Here is a 20,559-nt window from a genome sequence, read left to right as displayed (position 1 = left end):
GGACACAGTGTATGAGACACTCGGGGGCCAGATGGAGGGGCAAGAAAGGGCTAATGTCCCGTTAACTGTGTATCATCTCAGCTCCAGAGCTTCCTCGCTTACGCTGTGACAGAAGCGCCTCAGGCCGTCTCCATCATAGCATATGAAGGCTGTCAGCAGAGAGCTGTGTCTGTGTGGGAGGAAAGGACTGTTCTTCCTGGCTCTGCTTGGCTGCTGTCCTCCCTCACCTTGAGCTCCGTGGCTCCCGGTGGCTTCCCCCATCTGTGCACCAGGAAAACACAGTCCTTATGTTCATGCCCAGCCCTGGCTTGCAGCCACCCTGTTGCTCTATGTGCCACCCCACTTTTTGCACTGCCTTGCTGGAGAGTAGGCCCCTGAGACCCCCCCTCTCCTTTTGTTCACTCTCCTATCAGACTCGGTTTCTATCCTGGACAAGTGTCTCCTCCTTGCCTAGCAACCATGAGTGTCTTAGTCAACTCAGGCTGCTTGGATGAAATACCTGAGACTGGGGATTAATGAATAATACAAGCGTATTTCTCTGTCCTGGGTAAGAGCTTCAAATGTTAAATATCACCTCCCTGCTTCCTCCAGAGGGGATAGATGCATCTGCACATAGGAAAAATACAGGAGTGAACTTTCGCCCTCAAGGCCTTTTAGACAGACACTATACCTGCCTGCCTGTGAGAGTAGCAACCTCAGGGTAAGCCACCTTTTAAAGGGCCCTGTGATTGTTTCAACACGAGCATTTAATGAATAATCCAGAAGACTTCTCTGCCACCCAGTAAGCTTCACCCACACCTCCAACAAGGCCTGAACCCAGACTTGGAAGAGGGCCCTACTTCTGAGCTCTCCTGAGTCCTCCCATAAGGCTTTGGGCAGTCTTCAGCCTTTCCTGACATCTTTATCCTCAGCCTCTTGCAACAGATAATACATGTTTACCTTTACTTGCCTGTATTCAGATTGCTCTCCCTGGTCTAGACATGGACACACAGCCACACAGTGATGTGGGACAGGGCAGGGAGAGAGAGGGATAGGGGTGTGGGTACTGAAGACTGCAGAGAGCCACTGAGCTAGACGAGAGCTCAGGTAAGAGCTATTCCGTTCCTGTTATCTAATAATCTAGTGAAAAATGAGGAGTGGTGGAAGGATGAAAGGAGGAAGGGGAAAGATCAAACAAAGAAAGAGTAGAAAAGGTGAGTAAGAAGAGAAAGGGGAGAGGGGAGGGAGGAGAAGAGGAGGAGGGAGAGGAAGGGGAGGAGGGGGAGGAAGGAGAGGAGAGGGAGGAAAGAAGAAGGGAAGAAGAGGGGGGAGGAAGGGGAGAGGGGAGGAAGGGAAGGAGGGGGAGGGAAGAGAGGAAGGAGAGGGGGAGGAGGGGAGGAAGGAGAGAGGGAGGGAAGGAAGGGGAGGAGGGGAGGAAGGAGAGGGGGAGGGAAGGAAGGGGAGAAGAGGAGGAAGGAGAGGGGGAGGGAAGGAAGGGGGAGGAGAGGGGAGGAAGGGAGGAGGAGAGGAAGGGAGAGGAAGAGGAGGAGAGCAGGAGAAAACAGAGTAAGAACTTACAGACTTACAGTTCTATTTCATCTACCTGCCTTCCTGGCTTCCCACCCCTCCCATCAAGGCTCCAGGTAGGTGCCTCTGGCCCTGCAGATCTCCAGCCTGGGAAAACCAACCCACATGATGCTAATATGTGTGAGAATGAGCCTGGGAAGCATTTGAGGGAATAAAATAAGTTGCTACATATTTAAACATATTAAATTCCCCTCAAAACCTTATATTGCAAACAGTTCTCAATGCAAGTGTTTGTGGGTGGAGCCTAATGAGGGATGTTTAGGTCACAAGGGTGAAGACTTCATGGATGGATTAATCCCCAAAAGGGGAAAGTGGGAACAGCTTGCTCGCATTCACATTTCTGTCTTGTGAGGACACACATTCCTTTCCTCTTACCTCACCTTCCACCATGTGAGAACACATCAGGAAGGCCTTTGCCAGATGTTGACACGTCATCTCAAGCATGTCAGTCCAGCACGTGAGTAAACAGATTTCGGAAAATGCCCCAGCCAGCAGTGTTTTGTTAAAGCAGCAGAGATGGACTAAGACAGAGGCAAAGGGGTAGAGGGGAAATGCAGACACTGAGTTGACTGAGTGTGGAATCTTATCATCCAGTGGTTCTTGCTGGAGAGCGTCTCTCCAGGTTCCACCAAGCCCCGCAGTCTCACAATCCATGTATAAAATAATCACTCAAATGCTTATATTACTTATAAACTGTATGGCTGTTGCTAACTGTTCTTACAGCTTAAATTAATCCATTTCCATAAATCTATACCTTGCCACGTGGCTGGTGGCTTACCGGCGTCTTCACATGCTGCTGGTCATGGCGGCGGCTGGCAGTTTCTCTCCGCCTCAGCCTTCCACTTGCCAGAATTCTCCTCTCTCCTTGTCCCATCTACTTCCTGCCTCGCCACCTACTTCCTGCCTGGCCACTGGCCAATCAGTGTTTTATTTATTGACCAGTCAGAACAATTTGATATGCAGACCATCCCACAGCAAGTGGTTCTCATCCTGTGGGTCACGATCCCTTTGGGGTCAAACAACCTTTGCACAGGGGTTGCCAAAGACCTTCAGAAAACACAGATATTTACATTATAATTCATAACAGTAGCAAAATTGCAGTTAGGAAGTAACAGCAAAAATAATTTTATAGCTGGGGGTCACCACAACATGAGGAACTGTATTAAAGGGCCACAGCATTAGGAAGGCTGAGAACCACTGCTGTAGTCGAAAGGAAACTTGGATGCTAGTTACTGTCTGTCTAGACATAAACAATGAAAGAATCTGAACCCGAGCACAGGCAGGAGTTATTCCTAGGAGCTTTCCTTTAGAGAGCTGCATAAGGAGTTTGAGGCTAGTCTGGGCCACCTGAGACTTTGTCTCAAAAAATGAGGGGGTTGAGGGAGAAGAGGAGAGGAGAGGAAGAGCATAAAGGAAGAAAAGGATCAGTCTCCCCACAGATCCCTGCTTGGTGGAGTCCATGATTCCCAGCACCTCCTGCAGGGGATGGCTTTAGGGATTCAGTGGACTGTATCTAATACAGTGTCTAGAATTCAGAAATGCTCTCTGTAATGAGACAGCAGCCCACTCAAGCATGTAGCTCTGGCAGGCCCTGCTCTTTTCTGTTGTAGAATATTATTTTAAGGTGTGTTACTATTGTTTATGCTGCATTTGTCTAACTCTGTGTTAAAGAGTGTCAAAGCTGTGTTACTGCACCTATCTATAACATCTGATGGTCTAATAAAGAGCTGAATGGCCAATAGTAAGGTAGGAGAAAGCATAGATGGGGCTGGCAGGCAGAGAGAATATAGAAGGAGAAATCTGGGAGAAAAGGAAGGAAGGAATGAGAGAGGAAGGAGGAGGACTTTAGGGGCCAGCCACCCTGCTACACAGCCAGACACAGAGTAAGAAAAAAAGGAAAGGTACACAGAAATAGAGAAAGATAAAAGCCCCAAGGCCAAAGATAGATGGGATAATTTAAAGTTAAGAAAGCTGGCTAGAAACAAGTCAAGCGAAGGCCAGGCATTTATAAATAAGAATAAGCCTCGGTGTGTGATTTATTTGGGAGCTGGGTGGCAGGCTCCCCAAAAGAGCAAAAACAACTAACTACATGTCTTCCCATTTCCTCTGCCTTACTAAAAACCCTTTAGATTACATTCCTAAAGCTAGCCACTAAGGCTACTTCCTTCTGAGGCTGACTACCAAGGTCCAGCTTCCAAAGTACTGAAGTCCAGCAATCAAAAGCCCCCTTTGGCTCATCTAATTAACATGCCCAATTAAAATTAAACACCTCATCCTAACATGGGGTTTCCCCTTGTACCTTTATAAACTACCATTTTCCTGTGTGCCATGTCTGTCTCCCCTCTGTCTGGGGCAGTCCTTTGTCTGCCCCCACCCTTGACAAATACCCCTTACCCCTCTCCCTTGTCCCCTTTCTCCCCTCTCCCTAGTTCCCTCCCCTTCTGCCTCTTCCTCTGTCTCCTGTCTTTGTCCCTTATACCTGCCCCCTTTCCCTCTGGGGCAAATAAATCTTTGTGTTGAGAACTTGATCTTGGGGTGTCTTGAGCCAAGTTCGAGGTTCCCTACACCTTGTGGTGTCAGAGCAGTAGCTGAGAGTCCCAGGAGGTAAGCTTGGCCCTGGGGTGAGAAGCCAGGGGTGGGAGGGCTCTGCAAAAACAAGGCTTCTTGCATGCTGGGAAATGGGCCCAGCAGAAGAGGCCAGGTTCCCTGGATAAAGAAGAAACCAAAAGGAAGGATGTATAGTCCTACATCTTTGGTGAGGAGCTTTCAATTTTTTAAGATATATTTTTATTGAATCTGAGAATTTCATGCAATGTTTTTTTTTATCATATTCATCCCTACTCATCCCCCTAACTCCCCCCAGACCCACCCTAACCTCTCTATCCCTTCAACTTTGTAGCTTCGAAAGAGACTCATTTGATTTGCTATTTTATGTGTGTGTTTGGCCTACATGTATGTCTGTGTATCACATGATTACCTGGTGCCCTTAGAGGTCAGAAAAAGGTGTTGAGTCCCCTGAGACTAGAGTTACAGATGGTTGGGAGGTGCCATGTGGGTGCTGGGAATTGAACCTGGGTCCTCTCAAGAGCAACAGTTGTCCTTAATCACTGAACCAATTCTGCAGGCCCACAACTTTTTTTTTTTTTTTTTTAGTAACCCATCAAGTTCAGTTTGTAATACCCATATACTCCAAGGTGTAGGGCCATCCACTGAAGGGTGGCTGACTTACCCTTGCCACAAATGTGTTGATGACCCACAGTTGTTTCAATAGGGTAAGTGTATGTCAGACTGTTCAACATGCACTGATGTTTTCTTTTTAATTAACCTTTATACAATGTGGGTCAGAAGTCAACCTTGCTCTGTGGTCACAGGCAAAGTCAGGAGAAAGGCACAGTTTCTTTTGCCAGGGAACTTCCCACCTCTAACTTCTTTTTAAACCTATGATCTTAGAAAATCCCCTGAAGGCTAATTAAAAGCTTTACTTTCCAGCCTCTGGTGAATTGTGCTAAATATATTTGTTGGTTTGGATGTCAACAGCAACTGGTATTTGTGAACAGCTTATGCAACATCAAAGAGTTGAGCAAAAGAAAGAAAAGCTCTCATCCATACACCATAGATGAGAACTGTGTCACTCTCAGTGCTCATTAAATGGACCTAATTCTATAAGGTACTTCATGAAAAGGTTAACAGTAAATAAATCTATTCGAATGATGCAAATTTTTAATTTAAAGCATACCAATATTGATGTGCATTCATTAGAATTTCTTAGAATATAATCACATACAGGTTAGGTCAAGAGTAATTGATAAATGGGATAAAAACAGTTATATTATAAAGGCTTTTATGTTTCTCTTTCTCCTCCCCCCTTCTCCCTCCCTCCCTCGCTCACTCGCTCTCATGCATTACCAACAGAGGGGAGACTGAACAGACTCATTGGCTACAGCCTGTTATACACAGCAAAAAGGAAGAATCAGGGTTGTAACTCAGGGATAAAGTGTTTGCCTAGCATGCAAGATGCCTTGGGTTTGATCCCCAGCAACACACACACACACACACACACACACACACACACACACACACCAGTCAACCTCTTGAGCCAAATCTGGTCTTTATTCAGTTCTAATGAAGATGACAAGGACAGGGAGGACAATGATAGCATCGATGACAGTTATTTATCAAGAGCTTATGCACAAAGCCAGGAATTTTTGTAAAGACGCATTTTAAAATGTTTTCCCCCTTTGAGAGATATCCAATTCAAATTTATTCTGAAACTAACACCCAATTCTTCAGAAAGAGGTTTATGCTAATTAAAGTTAATTCCCTTGGTTTATCAATAATGAGTTACCATTAAAAACAAATTTCATTAAGTCCTACTTCAAAGTTCAGAGCTCCCTGCTTGTATTAAGCACTGAACGATTGTGCTGTGTATTCGGGACTAGCTTGGAGAGGCCAGAAGAATGTGAGTGTCTTTAGTACTTCATGACTTGGCTTCTGTCCTTGAGTAGACCTAAAGGGGAAGAGAATTCTGCTTCAGAATTGCTATAGTATGGGACCTTGAGTACCCTACAAAGGCCTGTGTGTTTTAGCTTGCGCCTAGGCTCCAGTATATGCTACTGGAAGGTGGTAGAGCATTCCAGAAGAAGGGTCTAATGGGAGATTTCCCATCATTAATGTGCTGACTTGGAGGGGATCCTGTGATTCTGTTCTAGCTTCATTTTCCAGCCACCAAGAGGTAAGCATTCCTTCTACACAGGGCTCATACCATATGTCCAAACAGCAAAAGAGCATTGATCCCTCTCCCATGGTTCCATGGACTGGAAACTCTAAAAATTGTGAGTCAAGAGAGACCTGGCCTCTTCTGAAGTTCCTCTCTTAGGTGTTCTGTCATGACAGTGAAAAGCAGATTAACACAGTGATGGTGTGGAGGAAAGGGAGCTAGCTACCGGGGAACTCTTAGTGACCAATGCTACCACCCCTGACTAAGCTCCACATTCGGTTCCATTCAACTCTACTTGCAACCAACATTTCCTGAGGCCAGATCATTCTCGTTTCTCAATCAGGCTTTGCTTCATGTACCCAGCCAACCCTTAGGCCCACGTCTAAGGCAATATTCCCAGATGCAGGCTTATTTGCACCCGGCACAGTAGTTAGTTTTATATGTCACCTTGGCTGTGCTAAGATACCAGATACCAGTTGAACATTATCTCTGGTGGATGAACAGAAGATCACCTCCCTCTGGGGGGTTGGCAGTTCTTTGAGGCTCTAGATAGAACAAAAAGGGGGTATGGAAAATTCACCCTCTTTTTATGCTGCGACTTCAATCTTTAGCTCATGGTTCTGAGACTTTCAGACTCCATGTGGGAAGCACACCACCACGCTCTTCACCCTGCCGTCTCTCAGCTCTTGGACTGCAACCAAGACTGACTTACATCATTACCCCCCTTAATTCTCAGTCCTGGGGACCAGGACCAAATTATACCACCAGCTCTTCTGGTTCTCTGTCTTGCTGATGCCATATCGTGGAACTTCTCATCCTCTATATTCAAGTGAGCCAGTTCTCTTAGTGACTTTCTCTTGAGGGAAACAGCCCAGCTAGTAAAGTGCTTGTGAAAGAATAGATTTGATCCGCAGAATTCAGGCATCATGGCGTGTGCTTCTGATCCCAGCCCTGGAAAGTAGAGTTGGGCAGAGCCCTAGGACTTTCTGGCTAGTACTTGGCTTGTGTCAGGCAAGTTAGAGATCCTGTCTCAAAACACCAAAGCAACAACAAAAATGATGGACTGTGCCTAACAAACAATGTCTAAGGTTGTCCTCTAACTGATCCCTGTTACAGTTTACGTTCTGCTACTGTGATAGACACCATGACCAAAAGCTAGCTAGGGAGGGAAGGGTTTATTTTACCTTACAGCTGATAATCATCCATCAGGAAGGGAAGTCAGGACAGGAACTCAAGGCAGGAACCTGGAGGCAGGAACTGATGCAGAGGCCATGGGGGAGTCCTATTTACTGGCTTGCTCCCCATGGCTTCCTCAGTCTACTTTCTTATAGAACCCAGGACCACCTGCCCTGGGCTGGCACTGCTCACAGTGAGCTGGGCTCTCCCCCATCAGTCATTAATCAAGAAAATGCCCACAGACATGCCTATAGGCCAATCTGATGGAGGCATTTTCTCAGCTGAGGTCCCCCTTCCAAGATAGCTCTAGATTGTGTCAAGTTGACAACAAACTAACCAGCACACCCTCCAACACACAGAGACAGGATGTATTGACATGCATGGGCATGAATACACATACACACACAACATAAAAGAACAGAAAATGAACTTTCTATCTTCCTGCTAAATATCCTGCTAAAAAATAAAGGGGAAAGAAACCTTAAAAGAATCTATTGTAGATATTGAGAAAGTCACATATGATCAACACTGAGTCCTCTCCCTCAAGATTTATGATCGAAGTGCCTCACTATTGAATAGAACCTTAAAGGTTATCGTATTGCAAAAGGTAACCTCTAGCTGCTAAAACAAATAGTCCCTAAAAATCTCAGTGACCTAAAATAAAAATTTTAGATTTTAAGAGACTTTGGGACAGGTAAATTGTGCTAATGTCTAGGAAGAAGAAATTGTAAAGGCTTGCCATTAAGTTAAAACCAAGAGCACAGAGCAAACATCTGTGTAGAAAGAGACTTTTGTGATTAACTTGCAGAAAGGGGAACAGAGTCAGAAGACAGTGGCTTCCGCCGGACATAGGACTAGGAAAGGGCAGAGACGGAGAAGCGCTTAGACCTCTAACTCCTTTACTCCCTACCCCTACATAGAGAGAACCAGTTTAACTCACCGCTGAAGTCCCCGAGTGACAGAAAACAGTCAGGCAAGACTCCCAGAGCTCTTCTGGGAGATTGCCTCACCGGAAGATGTTTTGATCCCTAACGTGTCAAAACATGTAAAGGATCATAGAGTTCCAACTGGATCTCAGAGGGACTGGAGGCAATTGTCAAATTCTCAAAAAAGGAAATGTAAAAGTCAAATCACTTAGTCTCTCTTGTTTAACAGTAGGAAGCAGAGGCGAGGGTTTACTGTTCTGGATGACAAGATGAAAGCCGCCACCCTGAAAAGACCCCCTGCTGGCTTTCCAGCCACCGCTGCAGTGTGAGCCAGCAATAGGACAGACTAGGTCGTCCTGTCGGGGTGCTGGCGGGAAAGGAAACTTTAGAGCGTGTAAGCATGACTCTAGCCACAGAAACTCATTCCCTCTGAGTTGAGAGAGCTGCAAAGTCTCAGGAGCCTTTTCTGCTGGGAAGAAAGGAAGCTGCAGAGAGAGGAGGGAGAGGAAACAAGAAGGGGGAGGGGAGGAGAGCGGCTTAAACCATAAAGTCCCACCGCTGCCCAGAAGCACCATCCCAGGGCCCCTGTCACACCTCTTTTGTCTGCCGGGTAGGACTTAGATACAGAAACCCGGACAACGGCAAATCAGCACGTCTGTTTGCAACAAGAGACAAGGCCAAGGCTGCAGCTTGGTGTGTAGAGTACTTGACTGGTATGCAGGAAACCCTTGGCTCAAACCCCAGCACCACGTAAACCATGTGTGGTGAGACTTCACCACTCCAGGCTGAGTTCTTTGTTATAGCCATTCTCTTTGTTTTCACATACACACGTTTGTTTATTTGTTTGTTTATTTGTGTGTGTGTGTGTCTCTAGAGAAGCAAGACAGTGGACACGGGGAAAAGATGCCTCATTAGGCCCAAATCTATGGCGGATGGATGGTGGCTTTCCTAAAGCTGCTGCCATCATTCCGCCCATTGCCACCACAATTTGGGGGAGGTGGAAGAGATGCCTCCTTCACTTTTGCTTTCACCCTGAAATACGACGTAAGAAAAGGTTTTCTGACCCTGAGGTCAGTACCACACAGATCTGTGTAAATGGGGTGCTGTCCTTGGGCCATGCTGGCTCCCATCTCTCATTTCCTCTGCCCGTGGTGGCCAGCAGCACATTTCATACACTTCTTCTATCAAGGGAATTTGGAATATAGCAGCCCATATAATTGGCCTACACCACCAGCTTCTGGCCGTCAGTCTAACCTCCCATTATCGTCTAAACTTAGGCTTCTGAGGGTAACTTCAGGATGCCCTACATGACAGCATTGTGGTCTGAGGTAGGAGAGCAATCGGAGGAGAGAATGAGGGAAATGAGGGAAATGGCCCTTCTATGTTCTCCTGCCAAACTCCGCAGCCCAAAGCTTCCTTCCACAACTGTTCAGCAGATACTGAGTAACAGTATCTTCAGCTGCAGAGCTGAGGCTGGTCACAGATGCTGAGAAGAGGGACTCACATCTGTGCCTTCATACAAATGCCTCGAGGACAAAAGAAAGACAGGCCACTTGAAAGTCACGTGGAAAACAATGGCTGATACAAAGAAAAAACAAAATCACCTTCAATTACTCAGTAACAACAACTGCCACAACCAGTGGCTCTAAGTCATCCCATCTCTTTTTCTGTGTGTGTGTTTTCCTACCGCAGAATAGTGCCAAGCATGTAAATTCATTTCCTGATTGTTTTCCTTGTAATATTATTTTTTAAAATCCCCATGATTATCAGAGAAACCCCACAGAGAAGATCTGTTCCTAATTAGTTGTTTTGTCTTTGTTGCCTGAGATAGATGCTTTTGTTTCCAAGTCTCATTGCACTCTGATGAGGTAGGGACTGTAGAACAATGTTCTAGTTTGCTGAGCTTTGCCTGGGTTTGTTTTAAATCTCGAGGGACCATCCAGGGGCACAGTGATGGTTCAGAAGGCGAAGAACTAGGAGGGATGGGAAAGCATTCACCCTTCAGAGTTGGGGGGTGGTGAAGGGAGTTGGGGGCAGTGCTGGTAGCAGGCAAATGAAGAGAGAGAGAGTGTTATTGAAACAAATTAACTACTGATCTAAAGGCCAGATTACACTTCTATTATATACAAATCAGAGCAAAGAATCTCTTACTGGATGTAAGCAAAGGCTAGAGACAGTTAGGCCTCTGTGGTACTAAGGAAACAGATGGGTAGGGAAAGGTGGAAAAGGTGGCTGATGGTTAACAGTGCTTGCAGAGAACCTAAGTTCCGCTCCCAGGACCCAGTTAAGTGGCTCACAATCACCTGTAAGTCCAGTTCCAGGAGCTCCATACCCTCATTCTGTCCTCTGAAGGTAACTGCACACACTTTTGCATATTAAGACACACACACACACACACACACACACACACACGCACGCACGCACGCACGCACGCGTACACACACATAAGCACGCACACACGCATGTGCACACGCACGCGCACATACACCCAAAGATACATGAAAATAAATCTTAAAAAGCAAAATTAAACCGACTTGAAATTGTGAAGGCTGGAGAAACGGCTCCGCAGTTAATAGCACTTACTGCCCTTGCCAAGAACCCTGTTTGGTTCCCAGCACCATGTGGTGGCTCACAACCATTTGTACCTCTAGTTCTAGAGGATCCGTGACCTTGCCGGGCCTCTGTGGGCTCTTGTTTGCATGGGGTACACATATAGAGGCTCGCACACATACACATAGATAATAAATACATACATAAATACATACATACATACATATATAAATACATAAATACATAAATAAATATTTTTAAAGAGGGAGACAAATGGAAGGGAGTAGAAGACCTTCTGGAAGGGATTCACAGTCAGATAAAAGATGTGTTTGTTCTTTTTATGCTCAGAGAATATGAGATTACCAGGGTTACATGAACAATAAAGTGAAATGGCTAAGAAACAGTGTGGACAGGTGTTAACTTTATATCTCCTTGACCAACTGAATGACAGTCTTGGAAGGCACTGTGGGTTGATTTGTGCCCCCTAAAAATTGGTATGTTAAAGATCTAACTCTTAGGGGCTTAGAGCACCCCTTACTGTGAAAAAGGGTTGCTCCAGGTGTCATCGGCTGGGATGCGGCAGTGCTGGGATGCTGTGAGCAAGCTCTAATCCAACAGTTCCCTGTTACAAAACGGAAGGTTTGGTCAGAGTCTGAGGCCCCAGAATAGGGCTGTGTAACAACTAGATCAACACTTCCCCAGCAGCATGCCTCCAGAGCCTGCAGAGGGAGGGAGGCCCTTCCCACACCTCAGCCACGGTTCTCAAGTCTCTACTCAAGGGAGAAAACAAACGCGCCACTTTATGATAGCAATCACAGGAAACCGACCCAGAAGGGACTCTAGAAGCCATTTCATCTGACTTCCTATGTCACATAGATCTCCTCCATGATGAACAAGAAGGTCACTATCACCAGGTTTCTAATTGTTTTCTGTTGTTAGGATGCCCAATACTGGGTAGTTTCTAAAGAAAAGAGGTCTGAGTTTAGCCGACAGGGGAGTTCACAGTGAGGCAGCCACAGGAGTAGAAGATTTCATACCGCACTGGAGCATGTGGGTGAGCATCTCACAGTGGGAGAACCCACAAGAGAGACCAGCAGGTGCACGGAGAAGGTGAGGGACAGGGAAGCTCACCTGCTTCATACCAACTCACTCTTAAGAGAACTAATTCACTTCCAGCAAAACCAGCCCAGTCTCATCCAAAATGTACTACTCCCTCCCAGAGACCTCGTCTCCTCACATGCTGCACTGACAATTGAATTTTAACGTGTGTTTTGGTGGGGGACAAACTACATCAGAACCATAGCAGCCAGCCCCCATGGGGCATTTCTAAGTGATAGGGGCTCGTGGTTCTTATTTTAATTATTTTGTCATGCTTTGGTGATATAAATGTTAACAAGACAGGCTAACGTTACAGGTCATCATTTTCCCTGTAATGTTCTATTTTACATTTGATAAGAAAATGATGTATATGAAAGTCAGTGTTCCTCTGTAGTTCAGCCATTGTCCAACATCCCATCATTTATGCAGAAGCAATAGAAAGCACCAGCTACTCAAGTGGAAACAAACGGCCTGTGGACTCTTGCTCTGCCACTGCAAACTCAGAAGCAAGCCCATGCTTCACACCCTCCTGGGCAGAACAGAGACTTCTGTCCGGCACAGGGCCCACCGGGAACAAAGCGATGCTAGCAGGCTGGCCCCTGAGTCATAGGAAGCTCAGTGCCTGAGCCAGAAGCCCAGCTGCTTCCTTTCCTGTGACAAAAAGGCAGGAAAGGAGATGGAGCCGTGAGTCACATAGTAATGCTTGAAATGGCAAAATCCCATCGGAGTCAGCAGGGGATCTAGAGACATCTTTGTTGTGTTCTATTAGGTTCCTTCTTACCCTCCAAGCAGCCATATCCCAGAAGGGACTATGAGCTCGAAGGCTGCTCTCCCCCCACATAGGCTGACTCAATAAGCAATTGTGTAGACAATGACCATTGCCCCAGGGAGGAATGACTAGTGTGATGGAGCTAGCTGGTCTGAAAGAGCCAGCTGCCAGGAGGTGCCTGGGCGCTAACTGACTCATGATCAGAGATCAGCGCTTCCCAAAGAGATGGCAAACAGACCTCCTTTCCAGAAGGCCTGACTCTGGGGGTGAGTGAAAAATTCTGTCCCTACCCTGTAGCATGGCCAACATCCAATCTCCAGGGATGGCACCAGGCTTAGATTCTGTCATTTCCCCACCAGCACTATTAAGGGGCGTTTCCCGTCCTTCTTCTTGATACACCTTGATGTTTTCTTAATTCAAATTAAATTAAAGAAACTCACACTAATGTTAAGACTTCATAGGGGGAGGGGGTGTTACAAACAGCCGAAATGATCAAAATGATGCTGACAGGTCCAGGGAGTTTCATGTTTCAAAATGATCAGTTCTCATTAGCATCATTCACAGGTGGTCCCACGTGTCATCTACTGTCCAGCCAATGCTCCGATTGTACCTCTCTGTCCTATCTGAACTTAGAAGTGGCTTGCTTTGGACACTAAAGGAATGAGATCAGAAGAAATACGCCTCACCTGTGAGCAGACCACACAACTCCTTTCTCACAGGCATGTCGACATACCTGTCTCTCATGCAAGTGCTATCCAGTTCAACCCTGCCTAGCTTCCAGGATCAGACAAGATGGGGCTCATCCAGGATGGTGTGGCTGTAATTGGTGCCTCTATCTAAAAATCCTTCATTCACCTGGGGCCCTTTGGAAGACAGAAATTCCTAAAAACTCATGATGGTTGTACAGAGCAAACCAGAAAGGCTTGGGGTTAAGTCTCTGAGATGTGGGGTAGTGTGTTTCACCAGTATAAGCTGTCGTCTACCAGCAAAAGAATAAGTTCCCATATAAGCCACAGGACTAAAGACCTCCATGTGGAAACCTGAGGACAATTTACAGGAATTGATCACTCTTTCAGTCATGTAGGTCTTGGGAATCAAACTCAGGTCATCACTGACCCTTCTCTCCAGCCCCTGAAGGATCCAGGCAAATAGCATTATGACCTCAGAGTACAGCAGGATTTCTTTTTAGTTTTTAAGACTGTAAAACATAAAGGGAAAGATCAATGTACTTGATTGCAGCAGAATAAAAATGCTCCCCAATAAACACCACAAGCCAAAGCAATAAGCCACAAACTGGAAGTTTCCTCATGTGTCTAACTGACAAGACCCAAGTACAGAGTTCACATAGCATACTTGGAAAAACATGCAGAGAGAGCACAAACTAGAGAATGTTACAGCTCATACATATAGAGAGTGTTACAGCACTTACATGCATAGAGAGGATGTTACAGCACTTACATGCATAGAGAGTGTGTCACAGCAATACATACATAGAGAGGATGTTACAGCACATACATACATACATACATACATACATACATACATACATACATACATACAGAGGGTGTTACAGCACATACATACATAGAGAGGATATTACAGCACATATATAGAACAATGAAGTCCTATCTCATCTGTGGACACACAGACTTGAACAAGTGTGAATTATTACAGATATCTGAAGAGCAATTTGGTCAAACTGAGTCAAGTTCACTACATGTAAACCTCTCAACTCCACAATAATTTTTCATTACAGTGTATTTCCTGAAGGAAAACCTAGAGTGCACTAAGTGGCCTGCACTTGGGAACACTCTTCTTGTCTTTAATGGCAAACCATCAGGAGTAATGAAAATGCCCATCAACAATATGTACTATGGAATACTACGCAGCCCCTGGTGTCAACATAGATACATCTCAAACAACAACAAAAAGTCGCAGCAAGTGTACTACGTACCATTTGTCCAAAGTTAGAAACATGGGCACGTCAGTAGGCACATGCACATTAATGAGAATGGAATGTACGATTAGGTATGTTGTCTCTAGAGAGAGAGGACATCTCAGGAGTACAAAGTTCTTCACTAAGGAAAGCTCACACAGCACAACTTCAGGTTGGACCGAGGCTGTGTATGGCTGGGAGGTGGATTCACCATGCTATTCTTTCTATTTTTCCATTGAGACTTTTTTTCTACTTATGACTTCCCAAGGCCATAGCAAGATGACCCTAGATCAGTGTGTTGCTGACCACACTGCTCCACCTCCATCGATAAGCTCAATAAAGAGATCTCCACCCCCAAACACTTCCATGCCCCATTAGAAGGCAGTTTCATAGAAACACTGGTTCTCAGGCTGGCGCTGTTGTGATGGTTGGTCTCAGCTGTGGATTTGATGTGGTCAAAAGATATCTAAGTCTGGTGAAAGACACTTCTGAGCATGTCCAGGGGCCATTGTCAGAGAAGACCGGTGTGTGAATGACGGGTGAAGAAAGCCAGACCTGAATGTGAGTAGCAACAGCCAATGAGCTAGGATCCAGATGGTTAGAAATCAGAGATGGTGAGGGCCAGAGGTTCTGGACACACAGCTCTTTTCTCCATCAGTGAGCATATCTATTGCTGTTGCCATTGTCTGTGAATGGGAAATTCCAGCTTCAGGGGCTTTGAACAGGGGCTCAACATCAGAGACTCTCCAGGGAAGTTCCAGGCCTTCAGCACTGAACTGAGATTGGGCATGCGTCTACCTCTTAGACTGGCCAGCTTCCCAGTTCACTGAATCTCCAGCATACAGACAGCCTACACCCTGTATACAAATGTATTTTGTATATATACACTGTATTATTCTGTTGGGGTTTGTTCCTCTAGAGAACCCTGACTAATAAAGCTATGTATTTGGGTCACTGGTTCCCCTGGCTCCCAATCCTGGAAATTCTGATTAACTCAGTTTTGGATGTGGCTTGATCAGGCCCAGTGTTTAAAGCTCCCAGATAATCCAATGTACAATCAGGGTAAAAGCCACTGACTTAGGAGAATTGGGGGAAAGAATTCAGATTTTAGTACAATCAGGGTAAAAACCACTGACTTAGGAAAATTGGGGAAAAGAATTCAGATTTTAGACTCTGCCAGCTGTGGGAAGAATCTCAAATCAGCTGTTTCACTGCTGTGAGCAATTGCTTTAACTATGTTCTCTTCAGAAGCATGAATAACAACACCTGTTTTGTTGCATGGCCTATAGAATTACAGAAATATGATAGGTAGGCATTACCCACTGTGATATCTGACTTATAGTGGTAAATAATTTTTCTCCTAAAGACTAAGGAAGAAAACTGTTTTCTAGACATCAAAGTTAATTATTTATGTGACAGTAGAAAACACTAACAGAGTCAGAGCGCTAAAGATGGATGATCTGGCAGAGCCTGAAGTTTGCCTCCTCTGGAATGAGCTTTCTTATTCCATCCCCTCGAGCCCCGTTCGGGCTCTCCTTCTCTTTTCTCTTCATGTCTCTGACTGTGATCTGAAACAGCCCACAGTCCTCCAGCCCTCTTAGCTCATCCAGGTGATGTGCCTGCTTGCAATTCTGGGAAGTTCCAATACCAAGTCCACACCCAAACCATGACTCTGCTGCCAACGACTTGGTCTGACCATTTCTGTTTAACTGGCATTATCTCAGTGTGTCCAATATTATCATTGAAATGATGAGTAGAAAGTATTTTATAGAGTTTACCTAGGAGGGAAGATAATATATTACAAGGCCATGGTCTCCTAAGCTACCTTGCTGATGGGTTAGAGTCCTTCTGCTCTTCATTTTTAAAGTCTTCTGTAACTTGTTTTATGTATCATCCATGCCTACTAATTCTTCTAACCGTCTTCAATTGGTAGGGAAAAGGAAGGGGATGAGAAGTCTAGACATCCAAGAGAGAACATACTAGAATAATGGAGCCCACAGGGCGACGTGTACACTGAAAGCAAATGGTTAGCATGAGCCCATAACACACCGGATATGAGAGAAGCAGCAGACATAGCCTCTTTTCACAAGACACTTCTAACAGAGTTGGGAAGAAATAGCACAAGCTTGAAAAAACTCCTGATACAGGATAGTTGAGGACCCACGGCAACATGTGCATGGATTCTGAATGTAGCGAGACCTTGGCAGTGGGTACCGTAAAGAGGCAGTCAGGGCAGGGAGCACTATTTCACCTAAGCACTGAAAGACGAACGGTCTGGCTGTCCTTGAGATTCAGCCTCATTTCATTCCTCCATCCCTTGACTGCTTCTGTTTGCAAAGTGAAGTGCCCACTTCAGAAAATAAGCCACATCCACAGCCATCCTGCGGTCTTCACAACTGATGGATGTGGAAGGCAAATGCCAGGAAATACTTCTTTGCCTCTGCCCCGACTCCTTTCCTTTGCATAGGTTCCTGTCCCAAGACGTCACAATTCTTAAAACTGAATCCACTTCCTAGTGAACACACAGAAGAATCTAGCAGTGTGCAAAGGTGAACTGCCACTGGGGACATCACAGAGCCTTTCTGTCAACCGCATGATTGCCCACCCGGGAGTGTTGTTATGTGAAGGAACCATGCACTTACTAGTTAGATGACTTGGCATGTCTATTCTGTCACTGATGCAGTGAGCCCTTCATCCCAAGGAGGACTGCAGGAGATTTTCACATGCATGGGGGATGAGGAACAGAGAAATATAAGTGTGATAAAGTAGAAGGCTTGCAGATGGGAATCCACGCTGAACTTTGGTGAATGAAAGCGGGGATCCAACCTCCAACCTTGGCAGTCCGCTATCGATGTGATTATCAGTGAGTTATTCCACTCCTCTGTGTCATACCTCACATCTATTAAGTAAAATACTCAAATCTGCCCTGTGATGTTACGGTCACATCCCTAAATAAGAGGTGCTCAGTAAATAACAGTGTCTTCACTAACTGGTGAGAAAGTGGAGAGGTTAGGTGACGCCTCTGATTATGGGGCCAAAGAGATCAAATTTAATCTTATTCCTAAAAGGAAGTCCTTGAAGGTTTGTATTTTATAGATCTTAATACCATGTGTTTTTAAAAGTGTTACTGCGGGGACAGAGGGAAGAAGGCTCAGCAGGTGGAGGTGCTTGCCACCAAGCCTGAGGACCTGAAGTTGAAACCCTGAAAGCTCATGGGAGAAGGTGAGAAACTGGCTCCTGCAGGCTGTCCTATGACCTCCACACATGTGCTGTGTCTGTCACATATGCAAGCCACCCACACACACACAAATAAATAAATAAATGTAAACAATTTTCAGTTATTAATGCATGAGCCAAATTATATCCTCGCACTATATCTAAGTTTATCTAAGACTGTTTATCTAGGCCTGTTTATCTAAGACCCTTTTATGAAGCACATAATGTCCAGATTTCAACAACAAAATTCACACGTGGAGACTCAGAAAACCTGGATAAGCTGGTGGTTTTTAGAAAAATTGAATCAATAATGAATAGCCTTCTAACAAAACAAAGCACCAGAATCTGGTGCTTTTCTTGTTAATTCAAAGAAACATTCTTTTTAAAAAATATTTTTAAAAATCTTGCAAATAAATGAAAGCATCACATACCAAATTAGCCAGACCCAAAGACCATACAACTCAATGGACTTTTATACAGTTACAGTTAGCATTCAGAATGGAAGCTGTGGAGCCTCACATTAAATTTTATACTTTCAGTATAAATATATTTTATGCACTCCACCCCATTGAACACTTTTAAAAACAGTTACTGGCCATTTGTATTTCTTTGTTGAAAACTGTCTGTTGGGTTCATTTGCCCATTTGTTGATGGGCAGTTTTATTCTTTTGCTAATTTAAGGTCTGCAGTTCTTTGTAAATTCTGAAGATGAGCCCCTTGCCCGAAGCATAGCTGCTAAAGATTTCCTCCCATGCTGAGGGCTGCCTGTTACCGGTGCGGATTGTTTCCCTTGCTGAACAGAAACTCGGTTTTCACACAGTCCCATCTGTGGATACCTGAGATTAGTTCCTGTGCTGCTGCTGTTCCGTTTCAAGAGTTCTTGCCAACCGCAGGATCTCAAAGGGTAACCCCTGCACTTTATTCTGAAAGTTTCCATGTTTCAGGTTTTAAATTAAGGTATTTGATCCATTTTGAATTGATTTTTGTATACGGTGAAAGACAGAAATCTAATTTCATCTCCTGCAGGTAGAAATGCAGTTTGGCCAGCACCCTTTGTTCAATAGGCTATCTTTTTTCCAAAGCGTATTTTTGCCTCCTTTGTCAAAAATTAAGTGAGTATAGCTTTGCCATTTAAGTTCTGGGGCTTCTATTCCACTGGTCTACCCATCTATTTTCACACAAGTACCAGCTGTCTTTACTTGTAGGTCTAAAGGATAATTTGAGTTCAGGTGTTGTAACACCCCCAGCTGGGGGTTTGTTCCTTAAAATTGATTGCTTCAGCTATTAATCGCCTTTTGTGGGTCCAGATAATTCTTGTATTATTTTTTCTAAATGTATGAGACATGACATGAGAATTTTGGTAGGTATTTCATTGATTCTGTATATTATTTTTGGTAGCATAGACATTTTCTCAATATTAATTCTGCCTATCCAGAAGCATGAAATATTTTGCCATTGTCTAGTTTCTTCTGTGATTTCCTTTTCCAGTATCTTGAAATCTTCATTGTAGAGTCTATGGTAGATTGAACGAGAACGCCCCCCCCCCCCCGCCCCCGGCCATAGGCTCATATATTTGTATGCTTAGTCCCCAGTTGATACACATTTAGGAAGGATTAGGAAGTGTGACCTTGGAGTAGGTGTGTCCTCGTTGGAAGAAGTGTGTCACTGGAGGTGGGCTTTGAGGTTTGGAAAGCCTATACTAGGCCCAGGGTCTGCCCCACCCCACTGGGCTGTAGATCAGGATGTAACTCTCAGCTACTTCTCCAGCACTGTGTCTGCCTGTGTACCACATGCTCCCCACCATGACGATAACAAACTAAACCTCCAAAACTGTAAGCAATCCTCCAGTTAAATGCTTTCTCTTATAGGGGTTACCTTGGTCATGGTGTCTCTTCACAGCAATAAAACAGTGGCTAAGGAAAAGTTTTTCACTTATTTGGTTAGATATATTCTCTAAGTAAAAAATATTTACTTAATGATTTTTTGTAAGATAGCATTAATAAGCTTATCTCAGAGTCTCCACCAGGAACTCAAAATCAGAGTTTAAAGAACACAGAGTCAGTGAGCTGTAAAAAAATGAGATTGCGTGCTGAACTTTCTAAAGTTTATATTAACACAGTCCATATAAAATCCAGCAATAACAGAACCAACAAATGTGAGAGTGGGAAGAGATGGATGCCAAATACTTCCTTGTTCAGAGAAAAGTAAACGATACTGGGTAAAGTAGACAGATACACACAGATGCACACACACATATGGGCACACACACACACACACACACACACACACACACACACACACACACACACACACAGAGTTAAAGGGAGTAGCTAGAGCTAGCACGGGAAAAGAAATCACTTCTTTCCCACCTGGTAGCAACCTGAAGTTAACTACCAGATGAAGAAACTAGGTTTGCTGGAGCAGCTGACCGAGACGTGTTTAAGGCAGTTAATGTAGAATCTGGACCACAGTAAGTGCTCAGTAAATCTCAGTATTATCTCAGGGCCTCCAGAAATGGATGTGGCAGGAAGGGGAACAGGGCCTTGGATTCCTCAGAGCCTTGGAATTCATAAGCACAGTGCAACTCAGAAGCACAGGAAGTAAC

Source organism: Peromyscus maniculatus, chromosome 5, assembly GCF_049852395.1.
Source record: "Peromyscus maniculatus bairdii isolate BWxNUB_F1_BW_parent chromosome 5, HU_Pman_BW_mat_3.1, whole genome shotgun sequence".
NCBI lineage: Eukaryota > Metazoa > Chordata > Mammalia > Rodentia > Cricetidae > Peromyscus > Peromyscus maniculatus.
Note: the sequence above shows the minus strand (reverse complement) of the source record.